At 37.5% G+C, this 12,808-nt stretch overlaps 1 long non-coding RNA gene across 1 annotated transcript; it reads right to left on the reverse strand.

Moving 5' to 3' along the window:
* Positions 1 to 11,332: 11,332 nt before the first annotated feature.
* Positions 11,333 to 12,345, reverse strand: LOC112820721 (uncharacterized). Its single transcript, XR_003207232.2, has 3 exons — positions 12,188 to 12,345; positions 11,646 to 11,752; positions 11,333 to 11,418 (listed from the first exon to the last, which is right to left on the reverse strand). It is a non-coding gene; the product is annotated as an uncharacterized lncRNA (long non-coding RNA).
* Between the last annotated feature and the right edge of the window lie 463 nt (positions 12,346 to 12,808).

The raw sequence follows: 12,808 nt of genomic DNA on the forward strand, positions 1-12,808 counted from the left end.
GAGTGTTTCCATATATCCCACACCCAGTTTCCCCTATGTTAACAGCTTACACTAATATATGATATTTGTTACAATTAATGAACAAATATGGACAGACTATTATTAACTAAAGTCCATATTTCATATTGCCTTAGTTTTTTTTTGGTCTAGTGGCCTTTTCTGTTCCAGGATCCTATCCAGGAGACCATATTATATTTACTTGTCATGTCTCCTTAGGCTCCTCTTGACTGTGATAGTTTCTCAGACTTCCCTTGTTTTTGATCACCTTGACAGTTTGGAGGAGTACTGGCCAGATATTTTATAGAATACCCTTTGGGATTGGTCTGATGGTGCTCTCATGATTAGACTGGGTTATGTGTTTTGGGGAGGAAAACCGTAGAGATAAAGTTCCATTTCATATCTAATATCAAGGGTATCTACTGCATGATTTTAGTGTTGATGCTGACCCTAATTACCTGGCCAAGCTAGAGTCTGTCAGGTTTCACCACTGTGAAGCTACTAGTTTTTCCTCCCTTTCTGTACTGTACTCTTTGGAAAGAAGTCACTATGCACAACTCACATTTAAGGAGCAGGGAGTTATGCACCCTGACCTTGACGATAGACTATTGACATAAATTATTTGAAAGTCTTCTGCATGGGGATTTGTTTCTTCTCCCCCATTTGTTTACTCATGCATTTATTTACATCAGTATGGGCTCAAGGATATTTACATTATACTTCGAATTAAAATCCAATACTACTTTTTTTGTTGCTCAAATTGTTCTAGCTTTGGCTATTGAGAAATCTTTAGTTAGTTACTATATCTCTTTGACATACTTCTATCAATGTGTGTGTGTGTTTTCACACTTCCTTGCTTTATGGCACTACAAGATGCTCCAAAATCATCCTGTATAATCCTGTCCCTAACCTAGAATCACCCATTTCTCCAAGGAGCCTTGGGTCCTTTTATCGGAGAATAGTATTAGAAATTAAGATCGATCTGGACACTAAGTGTACTTGTTGCTACTGGAGTGTTCCATTATTGCTTCCAGGCCTTCTCAGCTGAAGAAAATATGTGGTTTTATATTTGTTTGTGTATACAATCTGTATATTTATATGTGTAACCATCTGATCTACATGAAACTAAACATGAGTTCATATTGATTTTTTCAACCATAATCCATTACCACATGGACCATTCTAGCCTGCTCCCTTGCTTATCTGTAAATTCCCACTCCAACAGTGAGAACCTGAATCCCACTGCCCATTGTTCAATTCCACTGTACATGTACAGCAACATCAGAATTGTTAATCTACCTATACTACAAATGCGTTTATCAACTAGAGTGCAGTGTTTATGTGCAATTTCTTTTGCTTTTAGTTTTATACATTACACTCCTTTCTAAAGTCACTTAGGTCAGCACCTTTCCCTCATTTCCTGCAGTGAGGTCCTTTCTTACATTTGTAAACAGATTCTTTCATCAGAGTCTACTTTCCATCCTAGGACGCATGACCTCTCAAATGATTGGTTTTTAAAATTTGAATACATTAGGGTTCACTCTCTGTGAATATCTCTGAGTTTTCACCAATGTGTGATATCACATATCTACTCATACATCATTATAGCATCAGACAAAATCATTTCACTGTCCTGAAAAAACCCTGCCCTTCATGTATTGAACCCTCTCTCCCTAGAGACCATTGATCTTTTTTGCTGTCTGTGTAATTTTGTCTTACAACATCAGATAGGTGGAGTCATAGAGTAGGTAGCCTTTTCAGAATGGCTTCTTTTACTTAGCAATACCCAGTAGCTCCTCTATGTCTTTGGTGGCTGGAAAACTCATTTCTTAAAAAATCACTAAATAAAATTCCATAGTGTGGATGTACCTCCGTTTGTTTATCCATTCACACATTGAAAGACATCTTAGTTGCTTCCAGTTTGGAGGAATTGTGAATAAAGATGCTATAAACATGTCAGGTTTTGTGTGGACATATGTTTTCAAAATACTTGCATAAATACCTAGGAGCGCAATTGCTGGATCACATGGTAAAAGTATATTTAGCTTTGTAGGAAGCTGACACACTATCTTTCAAAGTGGCTGTACCATTTTGCATTCCCACCAGCAATGAATGGGAGTCCCTGTTGCTCTGCATCTTTGTCAGCATTTAGTGTTGTCAAATTTAGGGGTTTTAGTCATTCTAATAGATGAGTTCTAGTATCACGTTGTTGATTTAATGTGCAGTTTCCTAGTGGTAAATGATGTTGAACATCTTTTCAGAGGCTTGTTTGCCGTTTTTTGGTAAGGTATCAATTAGATCTTTTGCCCACTTTTTAATTGAAATGTTTTTTTCTTATTGTTGAATCTTGAGAGTTCTTTGCATATTTTGGATACAAGACCTTTATCAGATACATGTTTTTCCCAGTTTGTGATTTTTTATTTTTCTTAATAGTGTCTTTTTCAAAGCAGAAATTTTTAATTTTAATAAAGTCCAATTTAACATTTTTTTTCATGGATCATACTTTTAATATTGTGTGGTATCCTGGTCATGTAGGCCTCACCGAATGACCTGGGAAGCATATACTTCTTTTCAATTCTCTACTTAAGTGTTTGGTAGAAATCACAAATGAAACTATTTGGGCCTATTGTTGTTATTTATTTATTTATTTTTTAAGTAGGCATGGAGCCCAACTCGGGGCTCGAACTCACAACCATGCGATCAAGACCTGAGCCGAGATCAAGAATCCAACGCTCAACCAACTGAGACACCAAGGTGCCCGTTTTGTTTTTTTGTGTGTGTTTTTTGGTGGTAAGGTTTTTAACTACAATTTTGATCTCTTTGATGGGGATATTCAGAGGATCTGTTTCTTCAGAGTAAGCTTTGGTAATAGTGTCTTTCAAGGAATTTGTCCATTTAATCAAGTTGTTGAATTTGTTGGCACGTAGATGTTCAAAATACTCCCTTGTCACCCTGTGGTGTGGCTCCATCCCACTCCCCCCGCTCCAGGACTCTGGCCTGCATGCTGGCCCCTTGCATGCTTAGCTCTACTTGCTCTGCTCAGAGTTCGCCATGCTCTTAGCTCTGTGGCTTTCTTCTCTTTGCACCACTGCTTGGCAACTCAGCACAAACCCAGGGCTCATCTTAGGTTTTCCTCACCTTTGCGGGTCACTGGCTTTCATTTCTTGATACTCAGTGCCTCGAAAACTGCTGTTGCATCGATATGTTTTGGTCTGTTTTTTCGTTGCCTCAGGTAGGAAGATAAATCTGGTCCTTGTTACTCCATCTTGGCCAGAAGCAGAAGTCCAGAAGTCTCAACTCAGTTTTTAAGGCCTTAAAAAAAACAATCCCCACTTTAACATCACGTGTTTGTATTTCCCCAAATAAGATGACTTTTCCCAGCGTCTCTGCCAAGCATTTTCACGAGCTAGTGTTTTCACAATCACCCAGGAAGCTCAATAGAAATGCATACTGCATGCCCCACTTCAAGAAATTTGGTTTGTGTAGCTCTGGGTTTGTTCAGTAATACATCCCTGATGTTCTGATAATGGTGGTCTGAGGACCACACTTTCGGAAACCTGCAACTATTTGACATACTCTTTCCTCCTACTAGAATTCCTGTCTTACTTTTTAAGTCAGCCTCACTGTCTTCTGGAAACATCAGCCTCTTCAGGCTGAGTTAATTATTGCCTCCTTTGTGTTCACATATCACTTAAAAAAAAAAATAAACACCCCACACATCTTTATTTCTATACTTGCACAGTACTTTATAATTATTTGTGTGTTTATCTCCATCACTAGATTATGAACTCCTTAAGCCTTAAGTTCTAAAACACAGCCTGGTACATAGATGATGCTTGGTAAATTTACCTTTTTGGAATATGTAAACAAATGATTGGACAAGAAGGACAAAGACTTCAAATAGTTCTACATTCAGAAGCCGAGCTCCATTCCCCCTTAGTGTTCACACAGTTCCCAGTTCTTCAAACTCACATCCAAACGGCCTTGGATGCTTGTTAAAGCACAGGGTCCAGGGCCCCGTGTGGACTACTCAGTCCGGTTCTTGGGGCCGATGTCAAGACTTGTTTAGGATGTGGTATGACTTGGCTGCTAATCAGAATCACATGTGGGGCTTGCAACAACACATATTCTGGGGTCCCATCTCCAAAGATTCTGACCAATTCAGTGTGGGGTAGAGACCAGGAAGCCATATTTTTTAAGTCTCAGGTGATTCTTATGATTAATCAGCCAGGTTTGAGAACTACTGGTTTGTAGCTCTTCTGATCCGGAAACACAGGTCAAAACCACCTCAGGGGAAAAAAAAAAAAAAAAAAAAAAAGAGTTCACATGACTAGTTCCCAGCCCCAGGGTGTCTGATTCAGAAGTTTCAGGATGAACTCCTGTGTATATGACTTTGCTATCCACTCCTGGTTGAGGAATTTTAAAATTTGATGAATACTGGTAATAAATGAAGGTTTGCTTTCTTTTCCTTCCTTCGAGATTAATCTTATGTAAACCACTTGATTCTGGGCTTGGCTGCCCCTCCCCTCACTTCTCTTAAGGCTATCCTGGCAGGGCTGAAAGGCTCAATAGCTTCATTCTCCTTTCCTCCCATCTTAAGGGTTTTTGCTCTCCACTGTTTAGTTTTTGGGGCCTGTGTCTAGGAACTGCTCAGTAATTGTTTTGAAGGAAACTGCTATTATTTGGTGATAGTGGGGAGAGAAATTGGCATTGTACCCCCCTCACCCCTTTCTTCCACCAGGAGTTTTTCTTTTACCCTCATCAAGATTAAGTAGGCTCTTCCAATTTTCAACTACCATCCTCTTCAAAGCACTCAGAGGTGCCACAGCAGAGCAGGAAGAGAAGACTCATGGTCTTGACAGTAGCAGGGGGGAGGGGCCTACGGGGCCAAAAAAAGCTGAGGCTTGCATGTGAACTTCGGGAAAGCTTATTCAAGCCGAATCACAAACGTGTTCAGGTCTGCCCTCCTCTCACACAAGCCTGGGGTAGTCAGGTTCCCTCTGGGTGTCAAGGAATGGATGTAAAATATGGCAGAAGACGCTTGGTTCCTTCCTTCTCTTTTGCTGGGACACCCCTGTGCCTCTGCCTTCTGGGCGCTCCCATGCGGCGGTATCAGCTCTTTGCCTGGCTCTGATGTCTAGACCATGGTGATGTGTTACCTCAGCAGAGTTATTTACCCTCAGTATGTACAGCCCTGACGACTTCACAGCTAATGACTGTGTGTTTCTTTGGGAAAGGTGATCATTTTGAGAAGCCTGCCTGCCTGCTCTGAGGAGGGGAGGAAGATGACTCCTCCTACAATTATAAGGAGTCTGACTATGGATCATTGTCCCGACACAGGGGGTCAAAATTATGGAACCAGACCTAAGTCAGCTTCCCCTTCAGTTAAATTAATCTTAAATAAGTAAAGCCTACTCACCCGCACAGGCAGTTTTTAATCCTTTCATTCTCCCCTTGTCTGAACAGAACTGGGATCCTCCGGGACAAGCAGGTTGCTGGTTGTGAGCTTCTCCAAGCTAGCAGGTTTCGAGAGGTTTGCATGTCATGTAACAATTCATCAACTGGGTTTTTTTAAAGGACTCGTAAGGTGCCAAAATACCACTGAAGCGAGTGGAAAAGTGTTCAGCTAGGGTCATTCACAAATGAGCTTTCTGTGTAGTTTTGTCTACAAGAGGGCCCTTGTTCAAAAGGCCTGAAAAAATAACTCTTTGCAATGAAAGACGTTACTTTGCACTGATAGGGAGACTCAGTATACAGTCACTTTAACTGGCTCCTTCCGCAGTAAGTCTCCCTCCTGGGAAGCTGTATTATTGGAAAATGGCGGTTATCAAGAGGACACTTTCGTCAATTTTAGTGGATTGGATTCTCAGCTTCAAATTAGCAGAGGGCTTTTTTTTTTTTTTTTTCATTTAAATGTCCTTTCTTCTTGAAACACTAATAGCGGGAAAGGACAGTAAGTGATTGCATATGGAAAATGAAATGCTCACTAATTTCAGCATGAAAGGTGGGGGGGTGGGTTCAAATAATTATGCTTGAGTAAGTGGTCTCTAGCTTTTCACTTTGAGTTTAGGTTACATCTCTTTATACTTCAGAACTTTATTTCAGATCACATGCCTACCTTTACCAAACTGATATAGTTATCGGTAAAGGAAATATTTTTTAAGAGGAAAGCGCAAAGTTTTATTAAAATAAGCAGTGTCTTTGTTTCTTTGATAAAACATAAATCATATGGTAAAAGAGTATTTCTATGAAAAAACAAGTCAAATTTCCTTTTAGAGAACCTTCAGATTGGCTATTTTATTGGAAAATCACAGAGATTTTTTTATCTTCGTTTATCTGCTTTTTGCCTGTCAGAAGGCATGGCTTTCTGTGCTGAAATCCTGAATGCATTTGCCTGGTCGATGACCTTGGAAACGTTATCAGCATTCTATACGTTTATGTAACTCGGAGTTGGGGTTGGGCATATACTTTTCCATGTGGAAACATTGACATTTCTGAGGAACTATTTTGATTTAAGGATGCCATACAATTTGGGATCTCAATGTACAGACTCAGAGGACTAAATCTGCAATTGAAACTACAAATTCTGCTTTCAGAAATAACTTGTTTTTAAACAAACACAGTGGCAAACCCAAGTTCATTTTAACACTTCTTCTTTCTATAAAACAAAAAAGTGGCAGCATCTCCTGAATATATGTATCTGCCTGTCTTTAAACGTCTATCGACCACCTGATCCATCCGCCCTCCCGGACAAATGCCGACAGCCCCACAAGCGTGACCAACAGGATTAAATAACATGTCTCCAAGGACTGATCGAGAAACATAATAACGGCATGATATTCATATTTTTTCTTTACCTGTAACTTCATTGAAAATAAATACTGAACAGTGATACAAGTACTAGTAATTTGGGGAATTTAATATGGCGTTTTCCATCAATAAAGTGTTTTATCGCCATCGGATAGTTAACCTCCTAACACCATGGTGAACTAATTAGTTCAGTGGGGTTCATATCCTATATTGCTCAAAAGGAATTTTCCTATTATGTCTGTTGTACAGTTGGGAAAAGTACTGAAATATTGCTCGATGAATGAATGCACAAATGTAGTACAAAGGCAATACTTAACTCTGTAGTCCCCATGTGACCCCTTTAATTGAATAGTATGTTAAATTGCAAAGTGTGTTCTGTTTGGAGAAAGCCTTATTTTGAAGGCTTAATATTTCTCTCTCCGCATTTAATTAGCTGTGTGACTTCTGGTGAATCCCTTGAAACTTCTATCCTCAGTTTCCCCATCTGTAAAATGGTGATAATAGTACATCTTTACCTACATTGTTGGTGCCATAAAGAGACCAAATAAAAATATAGGGGAAGGCACTTTATCATTGGATCCTAATAATTATTATAAAAATCTCGCTGAAAGGGGAGAGTGCTTATTCTTTCCCCGTAATTGCTTTAGCACGCTTTGGCACAGTGTTTTCTAATCTTCAGCTCTTCACAAATCGCTTTCATGATTATTGCCATATCTTTGCCTCCCTGTGCTATTATTTGCATAATTTTTTAAAAAGCTTCTTTAAATATAAATACATGTATTTTAAAAGGGAATTTTATATCATTATCATAAATGGGGCTGCAATACTACTTCTATGAATAGAGGGTAATAGTAAAAATAAACAGAATAAAAACCGAGTAATAGATGTTGTTCTAGATAACACTGAGTTTTAGGGCACTGTGTTTTGAGAGGCATTGACTCAGGTGGTGGTGATGGCACTTGTTGACGCTTTGATCACAGAAGGGGGGGACTGGGTGGGGCAGCAAACTGGCCCTGAACCTCAGGCTTGGTCTTCCCAGCCCAGATTGTCTGGCCTGGAGGGTGACAAATTGGAAGCCGCGAGGTTATGACACTAGGGGGGCTGGAAGGGAGAGGTCGATGGCCAATTAGGCTCTTCTCTTTCCTTATACATGAGGGATATTCTTGTGGTGTCTGCTCAGTTGGAATGTGTGACTAACTGCCAAAGAGGGTCACAGGAGAAAAATAAGAAATGCTGTTAATGCTTAGCCAATAAATAGAGCATTTTATTGGATCTGTGTCTGTGAGGAGAACTGCACTCGGTTTTGGAAAACAGGGGCAGATCTGCTCTTCTCTGTGTTGTAAAAGTAAAGGATTTGCCTGACTTCCAAAGTGCTGCTTTTAAAATAGAGAGAACGCAGATACATATGTAAGCTTCCAGCCACTGTGCATCTGGTTTTATGCAGAGTCAACGTAAGATGTATACTTTCCACTGAGGTTTTCATTTAGAACATGATGGGGGGAAAATAAAGCCTTTCTTCCTTGTCCTCCTCTGCCTGCCATTTAGTTGGAGTATGCACAGAAAATAGAAATTTATTAGTCCAATTGAACATACTTAAAAAAGGAAATCTGCCATAAAATCACAAAAACATTTGTTGTATATATATATATATATATATATATATATATATATATATACATACACACACACACACACACATATTATACACATATAAGCTTTTGCACCATTATCTACTTTCAAAGGGCTTGGAAAATTCCAAAGTTACTCGAATCTCAGATCTAGACAGCACAATTCTTTCAGCATTAAAAATGCTTTCGTATTTTATTTTATTGTGTTTCTACAGTTCCATGGAGGTAGAGCAAAAAAGATGCTATAATTCTTGCTAAAAATAGATACCCTGGTTCCACTCTAAGAACAGATAAAACTAAGGTCCAGAGAGGTAACCTCATATTTCCCATAGTTAGTGTGGATTAGAACATGAGGTCTGATTCATCAGAAGTTAAACTTTGATTTCAAAATTATCCTTCCCTGCATAGGGCAGTCCACCCTTCTGTTGATAATCATAGACCCTCTGAGCTTTTGATCTCTCTGCTATCTCTCTTGTGACTTCAAGAGCTTGTAGTTCATCCAAGCTAGGATTTTAATCTATTTCTATACCCACATCATTTTGCATTCATTGAAGAGACTTCCTAGAAATAATTCTAATGATAAGAAAGAGTTCAGTATCAATACTAACAATGTCAGCTATTTCAAACTTTGAGGTATGTCATGTTTTGCAATTTGCCATCCTAAAGCTCATGTGATATTTCTCCCAAATGCATACAGACTTCTGCAATCATGCAGGCTCATCAGGGGAAGTGATAGTCAGGAGTCTAAATGTAGTTCTAGGGGTGCCTGGGTGGCTCAGTCGTTAAGCGTCTGCCTTCAGCTCAGGTCACGATCCCAGGGTCCTGGGATGGATCCCTGCATCGGGCTCCCTGCTCCGCGGGAGGCCTGCTTCTCCCTCTCCCACTCCCCCTGCTTGTGTTCCCTCTCTTGCTGTGTCTCTCTCTGTCAAATAAATAAATAAACAAATAAAATCTTTAAAGAAAAATGCAGTTCTAACAATAAATGGGATCCTCCTGCAAGGGATCTGTATATTTGAAAGACCATTGATTCTTTTCAATTTTCTTAACTCTTGAAAATATAGCTCACTCAAATAATTGTATTCATGAGTAGTTTGATGCAGCTATATGTTATATGTCTTGAATTTCCAGCACTTTTATTACTTTCTTCAAGCCATTTTAAAAGGAAAATAATAATATGCTTAAAGTTCTGTTTCATTGTGCATAGACTACAAACCCATGAGCATCCATTATTAGTACACATTAAAAATTCATTGATGAAAGTTTGAAATTCCTTAAAATCATTTGAAATGCCAACAGGCAATTCTCTATTTCATTGCCATCGATTATAAGAATTCTAAAAATTATTTCCTTGACATCTGCCTGCCTAAAATTACATCCATCGGACTCAAGAAGCACAGATTAATTATTCTTGTTTTCAAGGCTGGAGCTGCAAATGCTTTGAAAAGAAATTGGCCCAATGTACTAGGCACATTACTAATTCAGAAGTGGAATAAAAATCAGTCTCCACATTATGAAAACAAATCCATAAGCACAGGGAACATCAATTTCAGGCTTTCTTTGCTAGTTATATTTAGCTCCTTTTCTTTCTTGCTGTTATCACATGCAAGCATATCCTGGCTTGACTGAAATCTATTTTGCTCTCCTAACGAACTTATACAGCATCTCTCCATAAGACATTATTTCTCTTGTATTCAGACACGTCTCTGAGGCCACATAAAACCATGAGACAATGGAAATGATATACTTTGTAAGGTCTGACTGTTGTTATTCATGACTGAATTGAGAAATATACTAGAGCTAGAATCACATATAACAATTCACGAAGAAATATTTAGATAAAAGTGAACAAAACAAAAATTATAATAAAAATTACAAAGCCTTACTAGAAATATAGTCTCAATCTTAATAAAAACTGTAAATGCAATTAAGGCAATGAGGAAGCTAATGGTGAAGAGCACTAGCTGTATTTTAAGAACACAGACTTTTACGGAATTGCTCTTTAGTCAAAAAGCTTGAAATGATTCCCAGTTTATCATCCAAATTTTGTAAGACTATAATTGATTTCATTGTTTAAATTCAGCTTTATTGCTTCACAAAAATCCGCACAAATGATCTTGTATAATCATTTCCTTCTAAGGTAATACGCTAATTAATTTCAATTAAATATATGTAAAAGAAGATATATTTTGAAAAATGCATCTCCCCTGCCATTTGTTAATATATTGAAAAAGTGTAAACCTTGAAACATTTAGTACAGAAAATATTCATTTTTGGTAATTTCTCAAGGGGGCAATTTATTAAATGAAAGGCTTTTAACATTAGCTAAAAGCAGCCCTGTAAATCATGGGTGTCATCAAACTGCTTCATCACTTCATTAATTTAAAAGATTATTATATGCGTAACTGACATAATTTTGAACAATGTTACATGGTTAATTTATTAATGTAGAAAAGCAGAAATGACACGCTAACTTGATTTATTTTTGTAATTGTATAATTTTAGAACTTTTGCCTATGACTTTCACTAACAGAAGAAATGATTCAGTGTTTCACTGCTAATTTTATCGAGGTTTCTTCCCTGCTAATGCTTTGCCAGTAGTAATGTCTTCTGGTCACTTAATTTTAAAATACATTTCTAAAAGTGCAAGACAAAGCCATTAAAAAAAAAAATTACCTCTTCTTCAAGTCCAGTGGTCTAGGATGTATACCTTTCCACAAGGATGATTATGAGATTCTAATTTTTAAAAGTGGGTTTTGAGCTTTTGGGGAAATGTCATATTATTAAAGCAGTATTGTTTTAATTATGTACATTTATAAATTACTTCTACTTTATATTTTATAATAATCTTTTTTCTGAACATCTATGTGTTTATGAAAATCACCTCAGAGACTTGAATTGTAATGATCTGCTTAAATGATTTTTGAATGATTCCTGGTCTCTTGTTACTGGAGTTGGTAAACCGTCTTGAGTGTTTTGTGAAAGGCTAAGGAAGTAAGAGAAGTTGCCAGGTTAAATTTTATCTCCATCTATTTTTGATCATGCCAGAGAAAAAGAACTCCCCCCACCCCGTCTGATTACAAATCTGAGGCAAGTAATGTATATATACCATCTCTTTCTTTTCTTTTTGTTGTTATTAAATAACAACTGATAATTTATATAAAACTGACTGTATTATTGTTTGGAATAATAAAAATATTTTGAAATGTGAACCTGTAAAACATTTGATTGTATTCTTTTCGTTTAAGCTTAAGTCTTGGTCACAATGCAGCAAAGAAGAGTCTTCTGCCTTGCGTTAAACTTCTAGTCTTTTTAAAAAGCTACAAAAATAGAGATCAGGTCAGAGGTCATAAAACCTGTATTTCAACTATAGAGCACTGAATTCCCCAAGTGAAACACACCCATCAACTTAATTCATAGACATAATCAAATTAGTGACCACAGGGAATGCTCCACAACTCTTATTGTTGTAAGTGCACACAAAAAACGGGAAAAAAAGCTGTGAAAATGGTAGGCACAGTTTGTATATTCTGTTTATCTAGGTACATATAATAAATTCTACCTTAAAGTCTTTTACTTGGCAAATTTCTAAAATTAGAGTGAAATCCCATTTCTCTCTTACGAAATCTCAATCTGTTCCTAGATGTTCAAAAAGGATTATATACAATATAGTTTTAGGTAGAAATTTCCAAGGGCATATGATTAAAAATAAAAGTCCTAGATAGTATTTAAAGCAGTCTAATTTAGCTACTTACCCTGGCGTTTTGTCTATTGATGCTGAAGCTGAAGTGTACTTTACAGAATCTTTCTTAGATTGAAATTGCTAATTATCCAAAGAGCAGCCTCCGTGGATGGTAATAATTTATTCAATGATTCATTGTAAGCATCACAGTCGGCACAGGGCTGGTATCTTCTACTGTGAAGGTTCTCAAGCTCTCAAGCTATTTCTCAAAGAAATATCTGTTAACAAGTTTGCATGGCCAGAGACAGTCTTCTACTAACCCAGAAAGATTTCCTGAATTGATTTTTCTGATTAATTTTGATGCTTCTCAGTAGGTACAAAAGCAAAAGAACTTTCTAAAATATTCCAACTGAACATTTTGAAAAAAAATCCTTCAACATTGGAGTGTCTAAATTTACTGATTATTATTATTATTTTTTTAAGTAATCTCTATGCCCAATGTGGGGCTTGAACTCACATCTCTGAGGTCAAGAGTCACATGTTCTACTGACTGAGGCAGCCAGGTGCCCTACTGATTCATTTTTTTAAACAAATGGAGCAAGAAAGAAGGAAATGAATACTTTTAAAATATATTAGAGATAGGAAAAGTTAGATAAGTTGTTTCCAAACATTGGTGGTCCGCAACAGGCTATGT

This window comes from Callorhinus ursinus, unplaced genomic scaffold, assembly GCF_003265705.2.
Source record: "Callorhinus ursinus isolate GAN/ISIS: 27379988/994484 unplaced genomic scaffold, GSC_fseal_2.0 scaffold10, whole genome shotgun sequence".
Lineage (NCBI taxonomy): Eukaryota > Metazoa > Chordata > Mammalia > Carnivora > Otariidae > Callorhinus > Callorhinus ursinus.